We start from the raw sequence: 26,232 nt of genomic DNA, 5'->3' as shown, positions 1-26,232 counted from the left end.
AGGCATAGGCAATAACCTTTCCTCGCTGCATGAGCACACATCCTAGGCCCTGATTGGATGCATCACAGTAGACAACGAAGTCTTCCGTCCCTTCGGGCAGGGACAAGATAGGTGCGCTACATAGGGCCTGCTTCAATGTTTGAAACACAGTGTCTTGCTTTTCTCCCCAAGTAAAGGTTACACCTTTCTGTGTCAGGGTGGTCAAAGGCTTAGCGATTTTGCAGAAGTTTTGGATAAACCTGCGATAATAGCCAGCGAGACCCAAGAATTGACGGATTTATGTGGGCGTCTTCGGTGCTAACCAATTCTCAATCGCTTTGATTTTGGTAGGGTCCACATATATGCCTTCCTCGCTAACCACGTGACCAAGGAAGGTTACTTTTCTGATCCAAAATCCTCATTTTGAAAACTTTGCATAAAGTTTCTCCGCCCTTAGTGTTTCCAACACCTGTCTCAAGTGTTGTCTATGATCTTCCTCGCTCCGAGAGTAGACAAGTATATCATCAATGAACACGATTACAAACTTGTCGAGGAAAGGGTGGCACACCCGATTCATCAGATCCATGAATACCGCGGGTGCATTGGTTAGACCAAAGGGCATTACTACAAACTTGTAGTGTCCGTAACGAGTTCAAAATACTGTCTTGGGAACATCATTCTCATGAACTCGTAACTGATGGTACCCTGATCTTAGGTCTATTTTCGAGAAATAACTGGCTCCATGAAGTTGATCAAAGAGGTCGTCGATTCTGGGTAAGGGATAACGGTTCTTGATGGTCAGCTTGTTCAGTTCTCGATAATCTATGCACATCCGGAAGGATCCATCTTTCTTCTTCACGAATAAGATCGGGGCTCCCCAGGGTGAGGAACTTGGTCTTATGAATCCTTTGTTGAGCAGCTCATTGAGCTGGCTGGATAACTCTTGCATTTCTGCCAGCGCTAGACGATATGGAGATTTAGCTACAGGAGTAGCTCCGGGGATTAAGTCGATACGAAACTCGACTTGACGCTCGGGAGGGATTCCTAGAAGATCTTCGGGGAAGACATCAGGAAAGTTACAGACTTCGGGGATGCTCTCGAGGTCTTTAACTTTTTGCGTTTCGTCAACAACATGAGCTAGGAATGCATGGCACTCCTTCCGCAGATATTTCTGGGCTTTGATGCATGAAACGATACGAAGGTTCGAAATGAGTTTATCACCGTAAATAGTGAGGGTTTCGCCAGAGGGAAGATTGAGACGGACAGCTTTCTCGTAGCAAAGGATATCAGCACGATTGGGGCTCAACCAATCCATGCCGATTATGACATCGAAGCTCTTTATGGAAACTGACATAAGATCGATGGGAAAGGAATGATCGTTTAGGGTAAGAGTACAGCCTATGAATATGTCGTTAGTGCTTTCTTTCTTTCCGTTAGCCATCTCGACGGTAAATGTTTCAGTTAAAGGTTGGGATTTACATTTGAGTAGATGTTTGAATGCATGACTAACAAAACTCCTCTCCGCACCAGAATCGAAAAGAATGCATGCATAAGAGTTGTCAAGGAGGAACGTACCCGTAACAACAGTAGGATCAGCGACTGCTTCCTCCTGGCCCATAGCTAGCACCCTCCCTGTATTGCCATCTGTGGTTGCCTTGGGGCAATTTCTTTTGAAGTGCCCAACCTCTCCATAGCCATAACAGGCTTGACCGGCGCCCGCTCCAGGAGCCTGATTGGTAGGTTGGACTGATGCTTTGCAGAATCGAGCTGTGTGTCCCTTCTTACCACAGCTGTTGCATTGCAAATCACGGCAGGGTCCGTGATGATGATAGTTGCATTTGTTGCACTTTGGAAGTGTACCAGCATATCCACTGGTAGGTTCTTGGGTGGTTGGAACAACAACAGGAGTAGTAGCAGCGTGGACTGCCACTGTTTGCTGTTTCTTGGAGGGCTCCTGCGAAGGCTGGCCCTTACGCTTGTTCCAGAATTTCTTCTTCCTTCCACCACTCTCCTTTGGTGGTTCTGGAGCGGCTGTCACCTCATCAAGATCGACCCCGTGATCTATCAGAGTCTGTGCCAGGAACTTGGCGCTGTCGAATGTGGAAGGCTTAACAGCCAAGACATTCCCTTGAGTTGGGGGCGTCAATACCCAATGTATCTTTCTATTTTTTTTCTTTCCGCGGTGACCATTCCCGGACAGAGGAGAGCCAGATCGCAGAATCTAGCTGTGTAGGCAGCAATGTCGGAACCATTCATCTTCAGCTTCCAGGGCTCATGCTCCAACTTCTGCATCTCGCCCCTTGGGCAGTATTCAGCAAGCATAAGCTCCTTTAAGTTATCCCAACCCATGGCATTTGCTACCGGAAGGGTTAGGGATTTGACGCGACCATTCCACCAGGTCAATGCTCTGTCAGTGAATGTGCAAGCGGCGAACTTCACTTTGTTTTCCTCGGAACATGCGCAAATCTCGAAGATGGATTCGATCTTCTCGAACCATCGGGTTAAGGCAATGATTCCTTCATTTCCGTTGAAGGGTTTGGGTTTTGTGTTCATGAAATACTTATAGGAACACTCCTTCTGGTGTCCTTGGCCTACACCAAGATTTTGGGGATCTGGTCTACCTCCTGATCCACCAGAGCTGCCCTGATTGATTTGCGCCATTGCTGCAGTCACGGTGGCTGTAACTGCTGCCTGGAACATGGCAGGATCGAACTGTGGAGGTGGTGGCGTTGGATCAGTTGGGGGATTGTTGTTCTTCCTGTTGGGTCTCTTTCTGGGAGGCATCTTGTTCTAAAAAAGAATGAAGAAAAAGAGGATGATAAGTCCTCTAGAATTTTAGAATCAAGAGATATAACACAAAAATATATCTCAGCCTGATAGATAAAGTGTTCTATGAAGCGATAAATAGAGAAGGGTTACTAATGTAAGTAAACTATTGCTAAGAAGAAATATGTAGCAACACTTGGAATGAATCTCTATACTGTATTCGGCTCTAGCTAAAATACTCCTATAGTATTTTATGTTGTATGTTTTGTTCTATCGATACCTGATGTATATATACTTGGTAAGTTTTAGGCTTGCTGTAACACCACAGTCACTCCCAAGCACATGTTGGTCATGTCTCGAATAAATATAGTTGATCAGACTATATTGACCCTAGATATAATTACATAACTGCCCAGGTTTAACCACAGTGTCCAACATCCAAATACTTTTGTTTTGTTCTACGTATGACTCTGGTTCTGGTATGTATGTATACTTGTATACTTCTTATAAAATACTTATATTTTAAAAGTATAGTTTTAGTTCAGAGCGCTTCGGCCCCTTAGTGTTTATAGTTGTATACCATGTAAGGTTCGGTATACTTAGTTCACTATAGACAAGAGCTCTGATACCAATCTGTCACACCCCCAAACCGGAACGGCGGAAACGTTCAAGGGTGGATGACGTCATGTGTAGCATCACAACAATTGTATCATAACAATCATAGTAAACACAACCATTACATTGAATACATATATGAAAAAGGTTTACATCTGTTTAATTCTGGTTTCTATACATAAAAAGTATAAGCAAAATAGAAAGACGTGACTCTATACGCTCCGTCTTCTCAAAACTCCAGGAGGTACCTGTCTACTGATTTCCTGAGAATACAAGCAGTTTTGAAAGAGTATCAGCATAAAGCTGGTGAGTTCATAAGCGATGTTTTGTAGTGAAAACCTGTTGATGAATCTGTAAATATGTTAACATGTTTTCCAAGAAAATCCAATATTTTTTTAGTAAAAGTATGGTAAAACCAGTTCCTTCTATAGCTATTTAGTTCATGCTAGTCACGTATAAACCAATATCGAACAGACAGTTGGTTATATGGATCTGCCCTAAGCCCACAACCAAACAAGGAACAGGAAATGAGGTGGAAACCACATATCCCCCGGTCTATCGAGTATTCTTCATACATAACCCTGATGCATAAACTAAAGAATTATAGAACTAACTATGAATGTTTGTTATTGTATCCGGTTGTAGTTTATGAAACACATTAGTTTGTATGTTTGGTTACTACTAGATGTATTGTATGATGAATTTTGTAGGAAAACCTCTGGATAGAATGTTCTGTTTGAAAACCCTGGCTATCACCAGCATGTATAGTAGTTTTATTATTTAAATAAAATCGTGTATGGTATCTCTAAAATCCCCAAATGTAATGTATAATAGTTCTATTAATGAAAATAAAACTAATGAATAATGAAATCTTGTAAACAAAGGTTAGTTTATACTTATTTTGAGTCGTATAACCATGCTTGATATGACCTAGTGACCTTTACAACGTTCTTCAAGTGTTGGTTAAATGACATTTGTCACCTCAGGCATGCCTGCCAAACTGTAGCTAGCAGTTGAGGTGTGGGATTGTCAATCCCGAATAGATCTATTCACAAATCTCATGCTCTCCCTCCAGGAGACTCTGGTTATACTATGATAGGATTTAACTCAGTACACCTAAGGGTACAGTTTTGAAGTAGAGTCTCACAATTCTGTATAATCTAGTTTATATGTAATTCTGTATTGTTCTCTTGTATTTGAATCCATGGAATACTGTATAAGGTAATAATTATACTTAAGTAATTATTAAGTGTGTACTCTTGTAGTAATGTATATCTTAAACTAAATCTGTCATAGTTTATATGATTAGCAGTGTACAACTCTGAATTCGTTAAAGCTGTGTATTGAAAACCCCAAACTATACCAATTATAATTTACTTGAAATGTTATGTCCTTGTTTTGTAAAATGTTCCGAAAACTATGCAATTATGTTTCTATGTTGAAAGTGTCCCTTATGATCAACATAATACAAAAGGGATAAAATAACTAAATATTTTATAAAACGTGGAAATCGTTTGACTGTATAAATTGCATAAGTTTTAAGTTTTTTAAAACCCTTTGTTTTGTTTCACAAAAATCATTTGTGCTTGGCTTGTATTCCCCCCCCCCTCAAAACATTAAAAATCATAAAAGCGTAGGGTATGAACTCACCTTAAGTGAGTGGTTTGTATGAAAGATCGATATGGGATGCTGAGTGTCAAATGGAGTCTCGAACACAAACGGATCCTATTTAGCATATAAGTGATGGGTTTTGAGCATTCTAACACTTCCTAAGTGTACATGCAACCCTAATAACATTGGATCTATGTTTGTCTAATAATCATGCAAAGTTGAATTCCAAGGTTATATTCCTATCTAGCATATATGGGGAACATTTTTAACTTGAATGAAAGATAGAATAACTTACCTTGTTGTTGATTATGATCCTTGAAACCTTGTGAGCCTAGCACCCCAAGTGTGATGCCTCAAATGCTTCACACAACACCAAATGCAAAGGAGTAAACTTTGAGAGAATCTTACACTTGCAAAATCGGCTCTAGCCCTCTTGTTTCTTAGTGTAGCCAATTTTGGTGGAGAATGGGTTTCTTATATAGTGTTGACACATCTAGGGTTACACCATGTAAACCCTAATGTGTCATGACTCTTCATTTCCATGACCCATGGGTTTGTAACTCCCATGGAGCATCCATGGAGCATCCTATGGGTGGAACCCAACTTGATAATCCATGGAGCCTCTTAGCCCACTATATAAGATATGGAAGATTTACATAATCTACCCATATATTTAATTAGTTATCTTTTGATCACTTAATTAATTCTAAATTAATTCTTGATCAAACTAATTAAATAATATTATTAATATATTAGAACTTATAATATATTAATAAACCATAAGTGTTATTTCTCTCATTTTAGTTTATCCAATTGCATGGTGCCATGCAACCCAAATGGACCATGCCGGGTCGGGTCAAGTACATACCAGAAATAGTTATGGACTTAGACACCTTATCCAACAATAATAACATATATATGTATCAAATTAGGGTATATCACAACTAGTTATGATAGGAAACCACCCCAGGGACTTGGAAACACTTGATACTAAGTGTTAAAATCATATGTGATTGAATGAGGGAGGTGTATAGCCACACCAAGGTGTATACGACCATGGGTGTACGGCCCATGAGTGTACGGTCGTACACTCATAAAGAAGTGTGCATTTGAGGTATTTTCAAGGTCCTAACTAGCATCTAGGAAGTGTTCTAGGTGCCATGCTTAGTTTTAATGTAAGTTTAAGGCCACTAATGAGCATCAAAGAGGGTTTACGGCCCTATGAGGTGTGTACGGCCATACACCTGGGTTCACGGCTGTACACCCTTCATGTTCATGCTAAGTTGGTCGATTTCAAGGCTAAAATCAAGCATTTCTAGTAGGTAACAAGCATAGGAAGCAGTTACTCACTATTTGGAAGCTTGAGAAGGATTCACGGCCACTAAGAACTAGTGTGTGTTCTTGGTGTTCTTGGTGAAGGATGAAGATCTAGCCAAAGATGAGATTAATGAGATGGGAACATGGATTCACCACTAGATAAGGTAATTTAGCAATAAATCAAGGTGGGAAACACTTACACTTTTGAAGATCTTGGTGAGAAATGTGATGATAGTTGAGAGAAAATCCGAGTTCGTGGCTTGAGAGAGTGTAAAGTGTTGAAAAATGGCTAAGTACCACTTATATAGGTGGGAGTGTACGGCCGTACACCCATGTGTACGGCCGTACACTCCTCCTGAAGGAGTGTATGGCCCGAAATGCAAATTTACGACTTTGTTAACTCATCCCTAATCCCAACCTTGATTGTACTTAAGCTTAGAACACTTAAACGGACCCTAAACAATGCTAAAAGATAGCAGAAACGAGTCAGACTTTGATTGAACTGAGTGGTTTATACAAAAGAGAAATTTCGGGTTGTCACACTATGCATGTGAATTCTATGAGTTCTCAGTTGTTTGCATAACTACTTGGAAGCAATGGTAGGCCCTTGTGCTTCCAGATGGCGAGAAGTTAGGATTGAACAAGTTCAGACCATATGAGTTTAGATTTGTCACTAACCTCCTATTGTGGTTATGTTTTTGACAAATTCACATGGATAGGAACACATACACCATAAAATCTAAGTGTTATAAGGTTTCTCTTCGATTCATGAAAATGATGGTGAGGAAACGCTTTCACTAAGTAGATTTTAAGGAGATAGAAATTGTGATATTTGCATTCTCAAATTCAATTATGATTACGACATCGATTTTCGTAATTCGAATTGTGAGCACTGGCAAAGGTCTAAACATTTGAGACTATGATTACGACATCCCTTTTCATAGTTCTAAAATTGTTTAGACACACATGCGAGCCATCTAAGGAAAGGTGTATGATTTTGGGAAGCTTAGATAAAGTCTTATCGAAGAATCTTGTATTAGAAACCTGAACAATAGTAATGAAAGTCAATAAAGTATTGATTTATAGAAGTCCAGTTGATTTCTGGTAACATGTCAAAGCTAGTGGGAGCATAAGTGTTATGCTGATAAGAAGATAATTATTATGTTAGTGGGAGCATGATTAGTATGTTAAGTGTTGCAAGTTAGCAATGTTAATTATATAGAAGTGATTAATTGAGTATTAGAATCAAAATCAGAGTAAAGTTGAACACGAGAAGTAAATAAGGTTTGGTTTAAGCTCTCATTACTTCCAATGAACACGAGTACAAAATGATAATAGAAATGGGAAAAACTCTATCATCTACTCTATGTTCAGCTCCTATTTATAGGAGACTAAAAGTACAAAAAATACTAAGGCTTCGTAAAAACAGATGCCTTAGTAAATACATAATGAACATACGAAAAAGACAATTACACAGACTTCGACATATTACAACATAATTCGACTCTACAATCTCCCCTTTTGTAATAATGACGAACTTCTCAATTCGTGAGAATCTGTGCAGCAAAATGCATCATCCTTCGTATCTCCGAGTACCAAGCCATCACCTTCCTTAACTCCACCTTATCACCATCATTGTTCTTCTTGCAGCTATTCATACGAACAATGAAGTTCGTAAATTATGAAGTGGTATATCTTTCAATCTCTGAAGTCTGAAACAAAAACCTCTTAGCTTTGCCATTCTTGTCTTTTCCAACAAATACCATTCCAACAGGTTTTAAACAAATCTCCCCATCAACATACTTCTTCAATTCAACTTGAGTCTTCGACAATTCCATTGCAACTTTTACTTCCTTCCCAAGAGCCGTTGACAATTCAACATCTGTCAAGGATAGACAATCATATTAATTGTCTATGAAAATTTTGATAAGACCAAGACCTAGTCTCAAAATTTCCTTATCAGTTCCTTGAAGTTGAGAAGCATCCATGTCTTTCAGAATTAATGCAACTTGAATAAGATCATTCAAGTTCATGAGTGGGAAGTCTGCTATTGTGAACTCACATGAGATATTGTTTTCTCTAACAACATGATAACGAAAGTTATGTATCATGTTCTCAAACATTACATCTTTCGTGATACTCAACACCCTATTGATCTTTATGAGTGACCACACTTCTTCTTGATCCTTTTCCAAAACAGAATGAAACCTAAGTTTCATATGAAGAAAGTCATCTTCATTCTTGAACTTCTCTATCACCTTATACTTATCAGTGATGAACATCATTTCGTTAACAAGAGAGTCGGGTTGATTCATATCTGAATTTTCGATAGAATAACTCTTTCGTGGTTTCTTCTCGAATGCATACATTTGATTGTATGACACTCTGGCTTCAATGTTTTCGTAACTATGTAACTTCTTTGGATCTCCCTTCTCCATACCAGGTGGATCATTTTCACGAAGCCTCAAAATGCTTTGAATATGTCTTTGTTTCTCCATTTCAGCTTCTATCTCAGCCTTCTTCTCTTCTTTCGATTTTTCATTCACAATCCCCTTCCCTTTTCCATCACCTTTAGAAGGTTTTGGTTTAGAAGAACTTGAACTTCCTCCTCCAGTAGTTGGACCAATAACAATTCCCTTCAGAATGGGTCTTGTTGTTGTCTTGATTGCTTCTGTTGTATTCACCTTTGGAACTATAGGAATTGTGACTTGAGTAGATACAACATTCGTTACTTCACCAGTAGTAGTAACAATCTTCTCAATCTTTTTCGGCTTATCAACCCCTTTTGTAACTTTCGAAGGTTTGCTTTCTTGAGTTTTCTTTTCTCCCCCTTGCACCCCTGTGACAACAGGTGGGGCACCAGTTGGTAACATATGAGCAAACTTTGAAATAGGAGCCACGGCCTTCTGAATGGCTTGATCCAAAGAATGTAACTTCTGAGTTAAAAACTCAGGAGTTAAGAATGAAGTAGGAGCTGGCTTCGACACTAACTCTTTTAATTCCCCAAGCAGAACACCCATCTTTTCGAATTGCTGAGCATCAACTTTATCCTTTTCATCAAACTTTGGAGTTAAAGCTTGATACCATTCAACAAATGTTCGGACAACAGCTGCAATAGTGTCAACATTCGACTGGAGTGTCAAATAATTGGAATTCATTGCATTCAGTTCTTTGGAGACTTCAACCTTCAGCTCCTCTAATTTTCGATTCACATCTTCGCGAACTGTCTTGACATCTTTAACAAAAAGAACATGTCGTTATTTTGTTGTCAAACTAAGATCTTTAAGAGCAGAATTGAACGAATCATTTTGAGCTTTGACCCTCAATTCGTTATTTTTATCCATAACATCCATTTGTTTTTGCATGCGAAGCTCCACAGCTTTGAGCATCACATCTACTTCAATCCCAGACACTGAGTTCTTTGCTCCGGAATCAGCTTGTGATTGAAGAATAGCATTGAGTTTTCGATTTAGGATCTTGAACTGCTTACCAGACATCAACATGTGATCTGGTATATCTTCTTCTTCTGAATCGAAATTAAGATCATCAAACGTTCCTCCGAAACCTCCACCATCAATTTCTTCATCGGAATTTGGTTTTGGTGGATTGGTGGATTGTGATGGAAAGAGTGTAGTGAATGGTTGATTTAAGACTTGGTCGAAAGTTGGTGAAGGATTGGTTGTGGAAACAGGTGTAGTAAATGGTGGAAGTGAAACAAAGGTACTGGAAATAGGTTCAGGATTACCTTGAGAAGATTGAGGAACACTCACCACAACATGTGCATCCGTATTAGATACGTTTGCAACAATTGGAGAAATTAGAACCTGCTCAGGAACTGGTTTGGTGACTCGACTTCAAGTGGAACTGTTGATAGCTCCATTTTATTTACTTCTTTTTATAGTTTATTTTAGCATATTTCATTTGCATTTTAATTAATTTCCATGCATATTTTCCTTTTTGTTATTTTATGACCGCTTTCGGGTACTTTCTAGTTTCTTGAGCATTATTGCAGATTTTTTAGAGACTAGCGGAGCGGGATTTTTGGGAGGCGATTGGACTTGAAGGGCAATGGGGATTTCATGCTTGATGGCTATGGAGGTGATTCATGGAGTGGACTTGTCAATTGCTTGAAGGCTTGGAAGTGTTGAACTTTAAATTTGAAAGGCACGGGAGAATTCTTGAGTGTGCAAGATCGATGATTGGGGAGTTTGCGGAAGCTATGAGTGGTTTGGAGAAGATAAATTGGGCTCAAATTGAAGAAATATTGAAGAGAAATGGGCTAGAAGTTAATTAGACTCGAACTGGGCCAATGGCATAGCTGTGGGGGCCCAAATCTTGAAGGAGCCCAAAAACTCCATCATAGTCACGCGGCCCGCGTAAGATTCCCCGCGGCCCGCGTGGATTCCTGACAAGGGAAAATTCGGGATTTTGTCTAGAGCTCTATATTGGGAAGGTTGGTGTGCCTCTTCAGCCTTATCTTGGACATCCGATTTGGAGGCTTTCTCTCTGGAGTTGGGGAGCATTTTGAAGGCCAAGAACCCTCAAGAACTTCACCATTTCATCTCTTAATTGTTGCTAAATGTTTGGTACAATCTTCACTAACTTTATTTCTTTGAGTTTAGCCATGCTTGGCTAAACTAATCTTGGTTGACTTTTGTTGAATCCTTTGAACTTTTGTTGAATGTTGTAGAATCCATGAACATGTTCTTAAATCTTTATGGGAATGTTTTGTGTTTTAACATCTTATCACTACTTGTATGTTTTAGTTCATGAGTTTAAATGTGTCTGTGGTGATTAGTTGGCTAATTTCTTGATTAAGTAAAGGATCCTCAAATTAGCAAGCAACAAATGATTTTTGTGTTGTTTTTGCTTCACACTATCATAAAAACATTTCCTCCAACATGGTGGTGAAAGCATTTGACCCCTCTTGGATTTGGTGACTTTTTGGTTCTTAATGCTAGTTGACTTTCACTAATTACATGCTTAATGGAAATTGTGACTTTGACTAAGGAAATTGTTATGAGCTTCTCTAACCATTTTAACAGCTAAGAAAAGTCTAGGTAATCTCAAGCTTCTTGGATTACTATATCCAAATTAAGGATTTAAATCAAGTATTGCACCATTGGATTCTAATGATATGTTCATCAAAAGTCAAAGTGAGGAAACCTTAAGTCAACCATCTTTCCCTTATTGATTTTACATCAAACTCTTATTTTTGTTGAAATTGTCTATTTCAATCTTAGTTTAATTCTAGGTTATTTCAAGTATCTCAAAAGACCAACCCCCCTCCCCCTATTTTTCATTTATTGTTATTTTACAAGTATTTTTACAAAGAGATTTTTCATAGAGTTATAAAATTGAACCAATCTCCGTGGATTCGATCCCTTTACCACTATACACTATTTTAGTGTGTTATATTTAGGGTTATTAATTTTGTTGGCCTCGACAACCACCAACTGTTGTGATTGTCAATGAAACATTTTCGATGATGAGTGGTTGTGAGACTTTTGGGGAATTCGAACCCAAAGGAGATTCTGGAACAATCTCTTCTTCTGAGGACTCATCTTGAACAGCCAACTTTCGCTTCTTCTTCTTCTTGTTGATATGTTTCGCCACATCCTCAGCTCTTCACTTCTTGGAGGATGGAGAAACGGGTGCAGGAATTTCACGAACTATTACTCCTTGGCTGTTAAGCTGTGGTTTGCGAATATTAGGAGATTGATCTTTCAACGAAGTTCGTTTTTGATAAGTGAAATTCCTTAATCTTTTGAACACTCCTGATTTCGAAGGGATGAATTCCTTCAAAGATTCAGGAACCACTTTCTCCTTAGGCTTCTCAGTTTCACTTGCAATCTTCTTAGGAGACTTAGTCTTAGATGGCTTCTTGGGACTTTCTTGAACAACAACCTCTTTAGAAACCTTCTTTGACTTCTTCGACTTTTTGGATGAACCTTCATCACTGGTTTTCAGCAAAACTCCAGTTTCGATTGGAGGATTAATATGTTGCAAATATGCCACCAACACAGAATTTGTTGGGTCAACCTTATTCAACCTTCCATCAGGAATTCGAGCAACATTTGGGAATTCTTCTGAATCATCTGCAACATTCTTCGGAAAGTGATACTTTGCGAATTCTGCCTTAGCATCATCCGCAGGAATTGGAATACCTTCTTTCTCATACACATACTGAAGAATCAAACTCCAGTAACGTGCATACGAAATTCCTTTCACCACATTTGTGTTCTCCAAGCTCTTGATAAACTCCTTCCAAATCAGAGTAGCATAATCAACTTTAAGATCATAGTACAACCCTGCTACCATTGCATAAACTTCCATTCTCCCCTTATCAAGCCCTACACTTCGCCCAGTTAAGCAACGAAGGTATATTCCAAACAGAAAAATCCATATGCAAGGAAGACCATATTTCTTGAAATCACTGATCTTAACGAGTGGTGGTTGATGACCCATCTCGTTAAACATGAACATGACTTGATCAACATTAGGTTTAAAGAATGGAGAGGAATTTGGAATTACCAAGATTTGAGTAAACAGCTTCTTCGAGAGTCGAATTCGCTTTTCATTCACCAGATTGAATGTGATAAGATCAGTGGCTTTGCTGTAAGAAGCAGTAGAACCAGCCATTGATAACCATGACAACGGAACCGCAAAAGCATTAAACATTGCGGTTGCAAGACCTGAATGTTTAAGAGCAACAATCAGCATCTTGAGTTCTTCTGGATACAATGACGCATCTCCTTCAACCTGATAGTTGGTGCTTTGAATCTTCATAAGTGGTTGAGATGCAACTTCTTCAGTAGTGGAGGTTGGATCAGCCGCCATTGATTAGGGTTTTTGAGAACTTCTTGAAGAACAGATAATTTTAGGGCTTTTTAATCGTCTGTGAATTCGATCGCGTAATGACAAAAGGAGAGTAGAATTTCCTTTTATATGTAACCCCTATTGAATTCCAAACGTTTTCTAGAAAGAGAAAGCCACGTCTGTCCTTGAAAGTCGCACCACTTGCCGTTAAACACACCATGTCAGATAAAGTTCCTTGAATGTCGTGCCACGTTGCCAAACCGTCACATCAAACTGTTCGTGAGTACCAAGAGGATAAGATCGAAAACCTTCGGCATGGAGGTTAGGCTCTTTCGTCTTTGGGATTAGAGACGAAGTCATATGCCAGACTGTCGAAATCATCAGCCTGAGTTGGTAATACTCAGAACCTCAAGGATTTCGTGAGTGCAGTGTGCCAAGAGAATAAGATAAGAAGCAAACTAACGAAAATTTGGGATTTGTGATGTCGAAAAATAAAATTTCGACACAAATACAGTTAAACCCCGGGCAAAGGTTACTTCGTTAATTATGAAGAGAGATAATCAGCTGCTTGTGTATGTTCCCGTGAATTTCAATCGAATACTTGTAGAGAAGTATCGAAGGGCTTCTTTTTCAATACTTCGTGGGTGGCTTAAAAATTTAGTTACATATCAACCTAAACATAAGGTGAGTAATTGTAACAAAAATTTACCTGTATGACTAGTGTAGTCAGGGACAAGTATGCTTTGGAAAATTATATGAAGGGACACAGAATTCTCATGAAACTCACCCGGAAATCAAATTCAAGAAAAAAATTGTTGTTTGGATCCTGTTGGGTAACAAATATCGTGCGTTTCGACTATTTGATCAAGATCTCTCAAAAGAATTGAATATGATTTGGAGTTTCGAAATTTGGTACTGAAACAAATGTTTCGTGAAAATCTGGAACATAGTTCCCCATCAATTCCTTAAATGATTTCGATAATGTGGGTTTCACTTTCATCACGGTCTCATGATGTTAGATCATTAACACAGAAGTTTGATATGTCTAAGTCATGATTGGTTTGATCAATGACCTCTTGAACATACGTCATTGTGTGTGAAATGTGTTAGAATTTTGTGATGAAAAAGGTTGTTTCAAGAAGTCAATTGTACCTCTGTTATGCTTGGACCAAACAAAAAACTCTTAACACATTTGAGAAGAGTTAGGTAGCTCAGGATACTAATGTGAATGCAAGCCTGATTGGGAAGAAATTTTCATAATGAAAAATTTCATTAAGGCTTTCGAAAACACACATTGAGTCAATGGAGGCTTGGGTTGACATGCTGCAGCATGCTTCTAGAGACATTCTAACTAGTACAAAGTTGTCGAAAATTTACCTTACCCTAGAAACGCAAGCATGACCCTTGTAGAACTTTCGTGAAATCTGCACTGAGAAAGAAAAGACAAAGTACAAAATTACAAAAATCTTTTTGGTCTTTTGTGTTTTTGAAAAGAAAGAAAATATTTTTGTGATTTTAAGTTTTTCGAAAATTAAAACAAATAACAAAAGAAAATCTTTTTGATATTTTTGATTTTTCGAAAAGAAGACACATTAGCGAAAATATTTTTGGTATTTTTGATTTTTCGAAATTAACGAAGAAACGAAAATTTAAGAAAAATTACCAAACTAACGAAACTTTCAAAATTAACGAAAATTAAAAAAAAAACATTACCAAACTAACGAAACTTGTCTTTCCCAAATGTCGAAAACGAAGCGTAACGAAGCGCTGAACGTGAACAGTAACCTCTGAATGGTTAATACTATATGCCTCTGAACCATTCAACAACGCCTCTGAATCGACATTTTTCCACCTCCTTTCTTTGTTATTCTTTTGAAAGTAGTCCTGGAACCGAACTCGCTTCAATCATTCCCAATCCTGTCAAAATTCGAACAAATGATATTTCGTCCAATGCTTTTGTAAAAATATCGGCAAGCTGATCAGTTGTTTTTACAAAATGAATTTCAATATTGCCATCTTCCACATGATCTTTAATAAAATGATAACGAAGTGCAATATGTTTGGTTTTCGAATGTTGTACTAGATTATGACAAATGCGTATAGCACTTTGTGAATCACAATACAATGGGATCTTTTTCATATTAATTGCATAGTCACGCAATTGACTCTGTATCCAAATAATTTGCGAAGTGCAAGCGGCAGCTGCAACATACTCAGCTTCAGCAGTTGAAATAGCAACACATGTTTGCTTTTTCGATTACCAACTTACAAGCTTCCCATCTAACAATTGACATCCTCCACTTGTACTTTTTCTATAAAGAGTACATCCTCCAAGATTCGAATCTGAAAATTCTTGAATGAAAAATCCTGATTTCGAAGGATGCCACAACCCTAACAAAATTGTTCCCTTGAGATAATGAAATATATTTTTCACCGCAGTCAAGTGTTGGTCTCTTGGATTTGCTTGATACCTAGCACAATTACATACAGAAAACATGATATCAGGTCTACTTGCTGTAAGGTAAAGCAATGAACCTATCATACTCCTGTATAAAGTAAGATCAACAACAGGTGTTTCTAACGAAGGTGTTAGCCTTGTTCCAACCGCCATTGGTACTCTTAACTTCATGCTATTTCTCATTCCAAAATTTTCGAGCAAATTCCTTGTATATTTTTCTTGATTGATGAAAATTCCTTCTCTGCTTTGATGAATGTTTAAACCAAGAAAATTATTGATTTTACCCATCATGCTCATTTCAAATTGGCTTTTCATCAAACTTTCGAATTCACTAGACAAAGCAGGGTCAGTAGAGCCAAAAATAATATCATCGACATAAATTTGAACAAGCATTAGATGATTCCCAACTTTCTTTCGAAATAATGTGGGGTCAACTGATCCTTGTTTAAATTTCGATTGTTTTAAGAAACTGGTTAGAGTTCCATACCATGCTCTTGGTGCTTGTTTTAACCCATATACTGCCTTATCTAAAATATAAACATGATCAGGATAATCTTCATTCTCGAAACCTGGAGGTTGTTCAACATAAACTGTTTCTTCGAGTTCACCATTGAGAAAAGCACACTTCACATCCATTTGATAAACATCAAAATCTTTGTGAGCTGCATAAGCCAAAAATATTCGAACAGCCTCGAGTCTTGCGACAGGGGCAAAGGTTTCTTCATAATCGATACCTTCTTGTTGCGAATATCCTTTAACTACCAATCGTGCTTTATTTCGAACACTATTTCCATCCTTGTCGGTTTTATTTTTGAAAATCCATTTAAATCCGACAATCGAAACATTTTCAGGTTTAGGAATTAACCTCCAAACCTTGTTTCTTTCGAATTCAACCAATTCAGATTGCATTGCAACAACCCAATCTGAGTAATCCATTGCCACCTTAACTGAATTTAGTTCTATTTTCGAAATGAAAACATTAAACATGCAAAATTCTTGATGAGTATTTAGTACCTCATTCTTTGCACGAATTTGAGCTCTAGTCAAAACTCCATCTTGTGGATTTCCAATGACTTGTTCTTTCGGATGATTTCTTGTCCATTTTTCCAATGGTGGATATGCTGGATCAAAGTACAAAGGTGCATCTTCGTACATCTCTTCATTTTCGGATCCTGCAACAGACATATTATCATTTAGGTCATGAAATTCATCATTTGATCAAGATTTATGGTTTCAGTATCATCATGCTCCCCCTGAACATAATTATCATTTTGATGCTCCCCTTCGAAAACATCATTCATATTGCTCTTCTCCCCCTCGAAAGGATGCTCCCCCTCAACAGTTGAAGGTATATTCAAGTGCTCCCCCTCCACTTGAGCATCTAGAATACTTTCGCCATTATCAGTCGTATCTGAGGTGATTGTCGAATCATCAGTATGTTTTGAAGATTCTAGAGTTTGATTATCTACAACATGGACTTCTGGATCTGTAGCTCTATCTGGAACACCAAAAATTAAATCATAATCAAAATCAGATGAATTATAACTTTCAGATTCTTCATTTGATTCATTAAGAATTGGTTTTTGTTAGACACATTTTTCAACTTGTTTCACATAGTAATCATCAAAAGTGAGGTTAAATGTCTCTTCAACTTTCCGTGTTCATTTATTCAACACTCTGTATGCAACCGAATTATTTGAATATCCCAAAAATATTCCTTCATCAGCCTTAGCTTGAAATTTCGAAAGATTATCTTTGAGATTCATGATAAAACACCTGCAACCAAAAACATGAAAGAATTTGACATTAGGTTTTCGGTTATTTATGATTTCATACAGAGTTATATTAAAACGACGATGAATGTAAGATCGATTCTGAGTGAAACATGCTGTCGAAACTGCTTCTGCCCATAGATATTGAGGAAGATTCGCATATGTCAATATTGTTCTTGCTGCTTCGCAGAGTGACCTATTCCTCCTTTCAACCACACCAATTTGTTGTGGTGTATATGGTGATGAGAAATTATGCGAAATTCCTTTCTCAGTTAAGAACGAATCAAGCACATTGTTTTTAAACTCGGAACCATTATCACTTTTGATTTTTCGAACTTTCTTCTTTAGACTCATCTCAATTTTCTTGATAAATTCGATCATTGTTTGAGCGACTTCAGATTTTAATCTGAGAAAATTCACCCAAGTAAATCGTGAAAAATCATCAACAATAACAAAAATGCACCGTTTCTTGTTGAGAGTTTCAACAGTTGATGGTCCACAAAGGTCAATATGAAGAAGTTCCAGCGGTTCAACAATTTTCGAATCTATGACAATTGGATGTCCTTGACGATGCTGTTTTCCTTGTTCGCAAGCTGCACATAAAGTATCTTTTTCAAACTTTAGAACATGTAATCCTCGAACAAGATCCTCTACCACCAATTTATTCAGATTTCGAAAGTTTAAATGAGATAAACATCGATTCCACAACCAGCTAACATCTGATGTAGCTTTCGAAAGTAAACACACTGAGGGTTTGCCAATGATTGATTTGATATCAAGACTAAACATGTCACCATGTCGTTTGGATTTGAGCAAAACTTAGTTAGTTTCAACATTCGAAATGATGCTGCCTGCTTCGTTAAACACCACTTGATTGCCAGTGCCCACAACAAGTTGTGAAACACTTATCAAGTTATGTTGAAGACCTTCGACATATGCAACTCTCTTAATAGTAAACTTCCCATTTGTGACTTTGCCATATCCTTTCACCTGACACTTGTGATTGTTTCCAAATTTAACTACTCCTGCATTCTCCAAACGTCGATAATCACGTAAATTCTCCTTCTTGCCAGTCATGTGACGAGAGCAACCACTATCAATGTACCATTTATCATCATATTGCTCGTCACATAAAACCTGCAATTAATGAAAGAATTTAGGTACCCAAGGCTGTTTGGGTCCTTGGTTATTAGCTTTGAAAACCGAGTGAAATGAAGAACCTAAAACCCAATTACAAACTTTTGATTTGAAAGTATCAATTAAGTCAACATCATTAGGTAAAGGAGCAGAAATATAAGTTTTCGAAGGTTTAGATTTGTCACTGACATTCGCCTTTTTGTTCTCAGTTTGTTTCGCAACAGGTTTATCTTTCGAAACTGGTTTCCATGTTTTCACAATAATATTTGATTCTTTGGAAGAGGAACTTCCGTTTGAAGAATCATTCAAATATTTCTCATATGCTTCGCGAATTTGTTGTTGGGAATACTTACGAGATTGAAACATCTTTCCTTGTCCTTCAAGCCAATGATCGATATTATTCACATTTGACGAACCCTTTGTGTATGACACTTTCGAATTCTGCTTCCCAGAAGGATTTGGAAAATTTGGTTTTTGAGGATAAAACTTTGCAGATGTTTTGGATTTATCATGCACAAATATTTGATTGTCTGCAAACTTTCAAACGTTTTCAGATTTTCGACCATCCTCAAATTTTCGAACATTCTCTAATTTTCGAACATTCTCAAATTTTCTAACATTCTCAAATTTTCGAACATTTTCAAATTTTCGAATATTTTCAAAATTTCGAACATTTTCAAATCGAAGAGTATTATCGAAATTTCGATTTGTTCTATTTGAAGAAAATCTGTTTTGATTGTTTGTTGGTTTTGGAAAGGATGAATTTGAAGTTGAGAACTTTTGTTGGCTTTTTGAATGAAAATTTTTTTGTTGATCATTTGGTTGAAAAGTTTTTGAATTGGAAAACTTCACAGAATTATTTTGAGAATCAGACGAAATTGGTTGAGCCGGATTTTCCTTTTTATCCGAATGTTTTGAAAACTTTGATTGTACAGGTTTAGACAACTCATTTTCTTGGTCGGTATATTTGATTCCTTTTCATTTGACACAACTTGACACAACTTGCCAAAAAAATTTCTTTCTTGCCTGTCTTTTCGAAATTCCTTTTTCCTTCGCAAATTTTTCAACAAGATCCTTAAATTCATTTGAATTAAGTTTCACATTCTCATTTGTTTCTTTACATTCTTGTTTCAAACTTTCTTTTGTATTTTCTCCTTTTTCAGTCAATTTTCGTTGTGGTTTTTGTCGTTGAAAAACGTACGAATTCTTTTTAAGATTATTTTCGACAGTGCTTTGATTTGAAAAGAATCATTCGTCTGATGTTTTCTTGTTGTCATCTTCGACCATTTTGTTGAACTCCGGTTTGATGTGTTCAACATTTCCAGTAGTGACAAATACTTGATTTGGAAATACAACATCATCTGAACACTTAAAATTTGGATACACCACTTGATTTGTTTTCAAATAATGAGCTCCTTTTTCAGATAAAACTTTGTCGGAATTTTCAGTGTCTCCAAACACTTGATCAACAACAACTCGTGGAATGGTTGTTTCATTTGAAACAGGCTTTTCAGGCTTAGATTTGTTCGAAACTTGTTCTTCATCCTCATCATCACTACTATCTGTTTGACTATCTATGACACTCACATTTTCAAAATCAAAAACTTTCGAAGTTGAGGGTTTGTCAGTGCCAATCTTAACCAACGAATCATTATATTTTTCTTTTCCTTTAGACTTAGATGTGACATTAATGACAGACAACTGTGAACAATCGACACTTTCCTCTTCCTTAATTTCACTGATTTCGCTAAAACTATCAGAATTATCATCGACATCAGCAAAATTAGATTGAGAGTCAAGTTTCGAATTCTCAGTTCTTTTCAAAATTTTGATTTGATCATTTTTGGTTAAGGTATCATTCACAATCTCAACAAGTTCATCAGCATTCAATTATTCATCTGTCTTAACAATACCATAAGCAAATCGATTATCAGACACTTTATCGAATTCTGCTATGGTTTTCTTACAATCATAAGACAAGCTATCAATTTTCTCTCTTTCGAAAGCTAGAAAAGGTAATAACTTCCTATGTTGGTCTTTGCTAATGCCAGACGAATGATGCAAAGCAGTCAATTTAGCATATAATCTCTTTGCTGAATTACAGTAAATGTTTCTTTGAGCTAACAACATTTTAACATCACTGCTTAACGAATCCCTATCGCACATGATATTTGTAATTTGTAGGTCCAGATACTCTACTCTGCTTCTTTTTGAATCTAACAATTTTTGGGTCTCTTGCAATTGGATGTTTAGTTTCTTATCTTCATTACTAGCAGACACCACAATTGTATCAAAGTAAGCAACAGTATCATCAAATGCATTTATTTCAGAATCATAAGCTTGTAAAGGAATGTTAAAAGATTGAAAAATAGCACGTACCTTGGTTGTCATTGGTGATTTGTCTCCTGATTTGGTCATGAAACATCGACCAGTCACCAATTCGTCCTCATCCTCTTCAAATTTTGCGAACATGGCCCCATGCGTCGGATTACGCATCTCTTCATCATCAGACCCTAAAGACCAGATCTGATACGTGCCATCATCCTCACCTTCACCTTGTGCAACCAAAGACACCCCCTTCGTCTTTGCACGTACTTCTTCCAATCTTTCCACATAATAGGCTTCGTCCTTGACCCTATTCTTTTTCTCTTTTTTCTTACGAAGCATGCAATCATTTGCCAAATGATTTGCTCCGTTACAGTAATGACAGTCAATGCCCGAATCTCCCTTCAATTTCTTCTCGCTTTTGACTTTAGTTGCCTTCACATCATTCTTCTCGAATTTCTTCTTCTCCTCACCCACAGACTTTTTAACGAAACTTCCTTTCACTTCACTCTGCTTTACCTTGGGATTGAAAGGTTTCTTGAAAAACTTTTTAACTCGGTTGTTCGAGTAAAAAGAAATCGCTTCATCATCATAATTCATTAGAAAGCCTTCTTCATCAGAATCATCTTTCTCAACAGCTTCTTTCTCAGACACTTTCGAAACAAGAGCTAAAGGTCCTCCCAAACTCAGTTTCGACTCTTCAGCCACCTCATTCACTTCACTTTCGTGAGTTTTCAACTGATTATACACATCATTCAGAGATGAAGTATTGAGGCTTTGTTGATTCTTCATCATCATGCTGACACTTCTCCACTCCTTACGAAGTCCCATCACAAAAGTGAGACTGAACTCCATTTATGACCTTATGATTCCATAACGATTGCATCTATAGATCAGTTCAATCGTTTCACTCTTTTTTTTTTCTGAACTCTTTCAACTCCACAAGACACTGTTTCACAGAGTTTATCTTCGTTTTCTCGCTTCCCTGATACTTTTCCTTAAGAGTATTCTAGATATCTTTTGCAGTTTTACAACCACGAATGTAATTGTAAACAACAGGTGGCAAGGCACCTCACAATTCTCTCAAACAATGCTTGTCGTTGTTCTTCAGCCTAGTGGATTGATCATTAACTGCAGATGCTGATCCAGATGATCCAATTTGTTGAACATTTGGTGGAGGTTGAGCTATTCCTATAATGCAGCTCCAAAGTTCCTCGTCCAATCCGTTCAAGTAATCCTCCATTCGATCAGCCTACTAATCATAGTACTCTGGAATCAACATAGGAATCTTCATAGAAGATCCTAACAGATGAGAAAAAGAAGTCATCGTGTTCATCTTGAAATTCGCCATTAACGTACGAATCAGATTTTTCAGAAAAACTTGAAGAAACTTGAAATTGAATGACTAAATTGTTTAGAAACTCAAAAATGATTACTCGATTACACAATTCAAACGCAGAATCAAATCAAAACTGTAGATCAGAGATGATTTTTAGAATCAAACAGTGCGGAAACTTTTGAGACAAACTCGCGACTCAAAAACTAGAGATTCAATTGAAAATCAGATCTTAGCAGTATTGATTCCTGCTCTGATACCAATTGTAGAAGTGATTAATCGAGTATTAGAATCAAACTCAGAGTAAAGTTGAACACGAGAAGTAAATAAGGTCTGGTTTAAGCTCTCATTACTTCCAATGAACACGAGTACAAAATGATAATAGAAATGGGAAAAACTCTATCATCTACCCTATGTTCAGCTCCTATTTATAGCAGACTGAAAGTACAAAAATACTAAGGCTAAACATTGAAGCTTCATAAAAACAGATGCCTTAGTAAATACATAATGAACATATGAAAAAGACAATTACACAGACTTCGACATATTACAACATAATTCGACTCTACAAATTATAGAAAACAATAGTTTCAATTTGCAAAGTTGCAGGGTTTGAAAATTTGTTTTGCTATAATTAAGGGAGAGGAAATTATACTTCATTCCAACTCTACAAGCTTATATTGAGATTTTTATCAAATTTAGTCAAGTATATATATGAATGTTATGTTGGAATGGTTCAACATAAGGAAATTCTATATATGAAAATATTAATTGCGTTCTCAATATTCGATTATGATTACTGCATCCCTCTTCATAATCCAAATTTTGAGAACATGGCTAACAGAAAAAATTATAGCAAAAGACTGGTCTAGGATCATGTATTTATGTGAGACATTATGAATCGTATCCGATATGCTTCGGGTATAGGATCGATTGCATATGCTATAATATTTCTATGTGTTTTGAATTTTCCAAATGCCTAGGGCATTAAGAGGGAAAAAGGACCAGAACTATATATGACTAAAATGATTAAGCAATTGTCAAGGACAATCTGAGGCTTACCAAAGATTGGTTACTCATGGACAGTTGGAAGTATAGTGTTAATTTTGGAAGGACCATATTGACATATTCTGAAAAGAGGCAACTCTTATTCAGAAGTGATAATCAAAATGGGAATATGGAAACGTTTCCATAAGTGGAAGTTATTCTTTAAACCTGTGTAAGATTAGAAAACTTAATGCAAGAAGGATTTTCAAAGGAATGTACTTTGAATGTGAGACTTCGTTTCCATGGAATTGCTCTCCATTGGAATACTTTGTAATGTCTGTTGCCAAGTTCTTGTGACTTTTGTGCATAGTTATTACAAGAGGATCATTGCATATAAGTATAGAATCTAACAGATTTCAGTAAATGGCAAAGAATCTTGTATTCTTACATTTGTCATAAGGATTTGGAATTGTGAAATGAGCATCATTGAAATGTTTTCAATTGATCTATTCCATAAAGAAAGGACCATAGGTAAACATAGTGTGCATGCTTGTAGCATGGGACAACTATTGTTTTAGTTCAAGTATTAAGTTGATTATTTGAAACATTATACAATGAATAATGAGTAATCAACATGACTCAAAAGTTTTGGGGCCATGTAGGATTAGTATTATTCTTGTGTTTCACTTCGCATTTTTTGAATTCCCGAATAACTAGGTTATTGAAACCGTCCACAGTTGATCATAATTTGGAAGTAGCTATTGAGGCAAGACTGTCACAAATGGGTCTATAGTATGTCTAGGTGTTTTAGACATAGCTGTAGTATTCATGAGTGCTCCTGGAATAAGATTCGAGTATTGGATTAAACCCACGCTCATTTGAATCACTTCACGGATTTTATCACGAGTTATCATGAGACGATAATATCTTATATTCTTCAAATGGAGACGTGTGAGTTGTAGTTGCAAGTCGGTTGCACATTGACATATGTAAACGCACCAGTAACTTGGATGTTATAAAACATATCGTTGTGTGTAATTTGATGAGTGACTACAAGCGAACATTTTGGTCGAAGTTTATCCGTTCCTTTTACCCCATGTGGATAACAGCGATATTTGTGGGCCCCTCGATGATTTAGTGATGACAACCCTAAGTGCTCGGCTGGGCCTGAACTGATTTTGATTCGTTCAATTAGTCGGTCGTCATAAATCAGAAATCGGGAAACAACAGATGGACAGAGAGAATGATTATAATCCATGTCTCAGTCCATATGATATCTAGAATGGAAGAATATATGATCCCTTATCTAATGGACACGTCATTGACTAGGTCAGAGTTCGACAGCGGCTTTTAAGAGCTACGATTGCTAGTCGGGATTTTGGAGTCGTATTTGCAATAATAGTTTTAGACTTATCCAAGTGGGAGACTGTTGGATTAGATGTCTAAGCCCATAACTATTATTGGTATGTACTCGACCCGAGAGTAGCATGGTCCATTTGGGTTGCATAACATCATGACAATTTGTTAGGATGGACTTTTGAGAAGAGGTTATATATGATTTATTAATATATTATAAGTTCTGATATATTAATATGAAATCATATGATTTAACTAATATTGATCAAGAATTAGTTTGGAATTAATTTAGTGATCAAAAGAGACTAATTAAATCTATGGGGACTAATTATGGTAATTGGTTATATTTATATGTGTTTGGCTTATGATCCATATTGGACTAAGTTTATGTATGGATACATAAAGAGTTGGGCCACATGAACCATGGATCATAAAACCCATGGGTATGGATTTGGGTTATACCCATGACTCGTGGAATCATACATATAAATATGAGCTCCATAACCTAAAAACACCACTTCTAGTTCTTGGAGTTCATGAAGGCATTTTTGGTGGATGGAAATTCTCTCTCAAGAGTCACCTTTGTCCTAGGTGAGGTGTGATTCCATTTGAGGTGCAACACTTGGGGCACTAAGTTATTAAAGGCCAAAGTCTTCCTAGCAACACCAACAACATCAAGAGGTATGTCTAAAACTTGTCTTATTATACATATGTTATTTGTATGCTAGTTGTAGGCTTAAAGCTTTGGAAACCATATGCATGTATATTTAGAGAAAACATAGATCCAAAGCTTTTAGGGTTGTGTGTGCACCATAGGATGTTGTAGTATACAAAACCCAACAAAAGCCACAAAGAGAGCCAAAACCGGTCGTTCCTCTCAATAGGATCCACAGATTGGTTTCCGACCTGACTCTGGGTCTTAGCCTACCCCTCCCATCCATTTTTCTGAAGCACCCTTCGGCATCTCAAAATCACAAGCACACACACTCGGGGAGTCATCACATGATCTAACCCTAACCTCCCAACAAGATGGTGTCGGTATTGAACATAGTTCCTTGCAACCCCTGGAACAAACCCCATAAGTCACTTTGAAGCCTTTTCCTTCTACACACACACACACACACAATTTCTGACTTCCTTTGGAAATCCTAAGCTTCCCAAGGAAGGACCTGTACCTCCAACCTCTGAAGCCTCAAACGAATTGATACCCACCACAAGAAAAGGACGTTCAAGTGTTACTAACTTTGATTCACACATCCTACTGTTCACAGGGTTTACAACAGATATCCCTCTCGCTCTCTGAAATAAATCGTGCTCTTTCTTCGGAAGAAAAAATAACGAGCCCTTGGGATATTCCCTGACGAGAAGGACATCAACATTATTTCTGACGAAGATTTTTTCTCAGAAGATGAAGATTTTTGGTCACACTCTGATGCACCAAAGCCTGATGATATTCCCAATGATATGGGCGATCCATGGGAGAATCTTGTTGCCAAGACTCCGAGTGTAGATGTTCCCGATAGAACTCACATTTCGAATGATCATCCTTAGAAGACTGACTCTACAGGTGGTGTCTCCAACTCTCACTTCAGATGATTCACCCTCAACTACAGACAAACCCTTAAGAGAAGCACCTGAACCAATCAAGTTCTCATAGGATCCTCCCCATGCAAATGATGACGATGAAGACGAATGGGTTTGACATGTATAAATGTGGAAAAAATCCTTATACTCTTAAGGGTACATGCAACCTA

Source organism: Lactuca virosa, chromosome 4, assembly GCF_052849685.1.
Source record: "Lactuca virosa cultivar CGN04683 chromosome 4, Lactuca_virosa_CGN04683_v6, whole genome shotgun sequence".
NCBI classification, from domain to species: domain Eukaryota; kingdom Viridiplantae; phylum Streptophyta; class Magnoliopsida; order Asterales; family Asteraceae; genus Lactuca; species Lactuca virosa.
The sequence above is the reverse complement of the archived record's forward strand: the minus strand, read 5'-3'. Positions refer to the sequence as shown.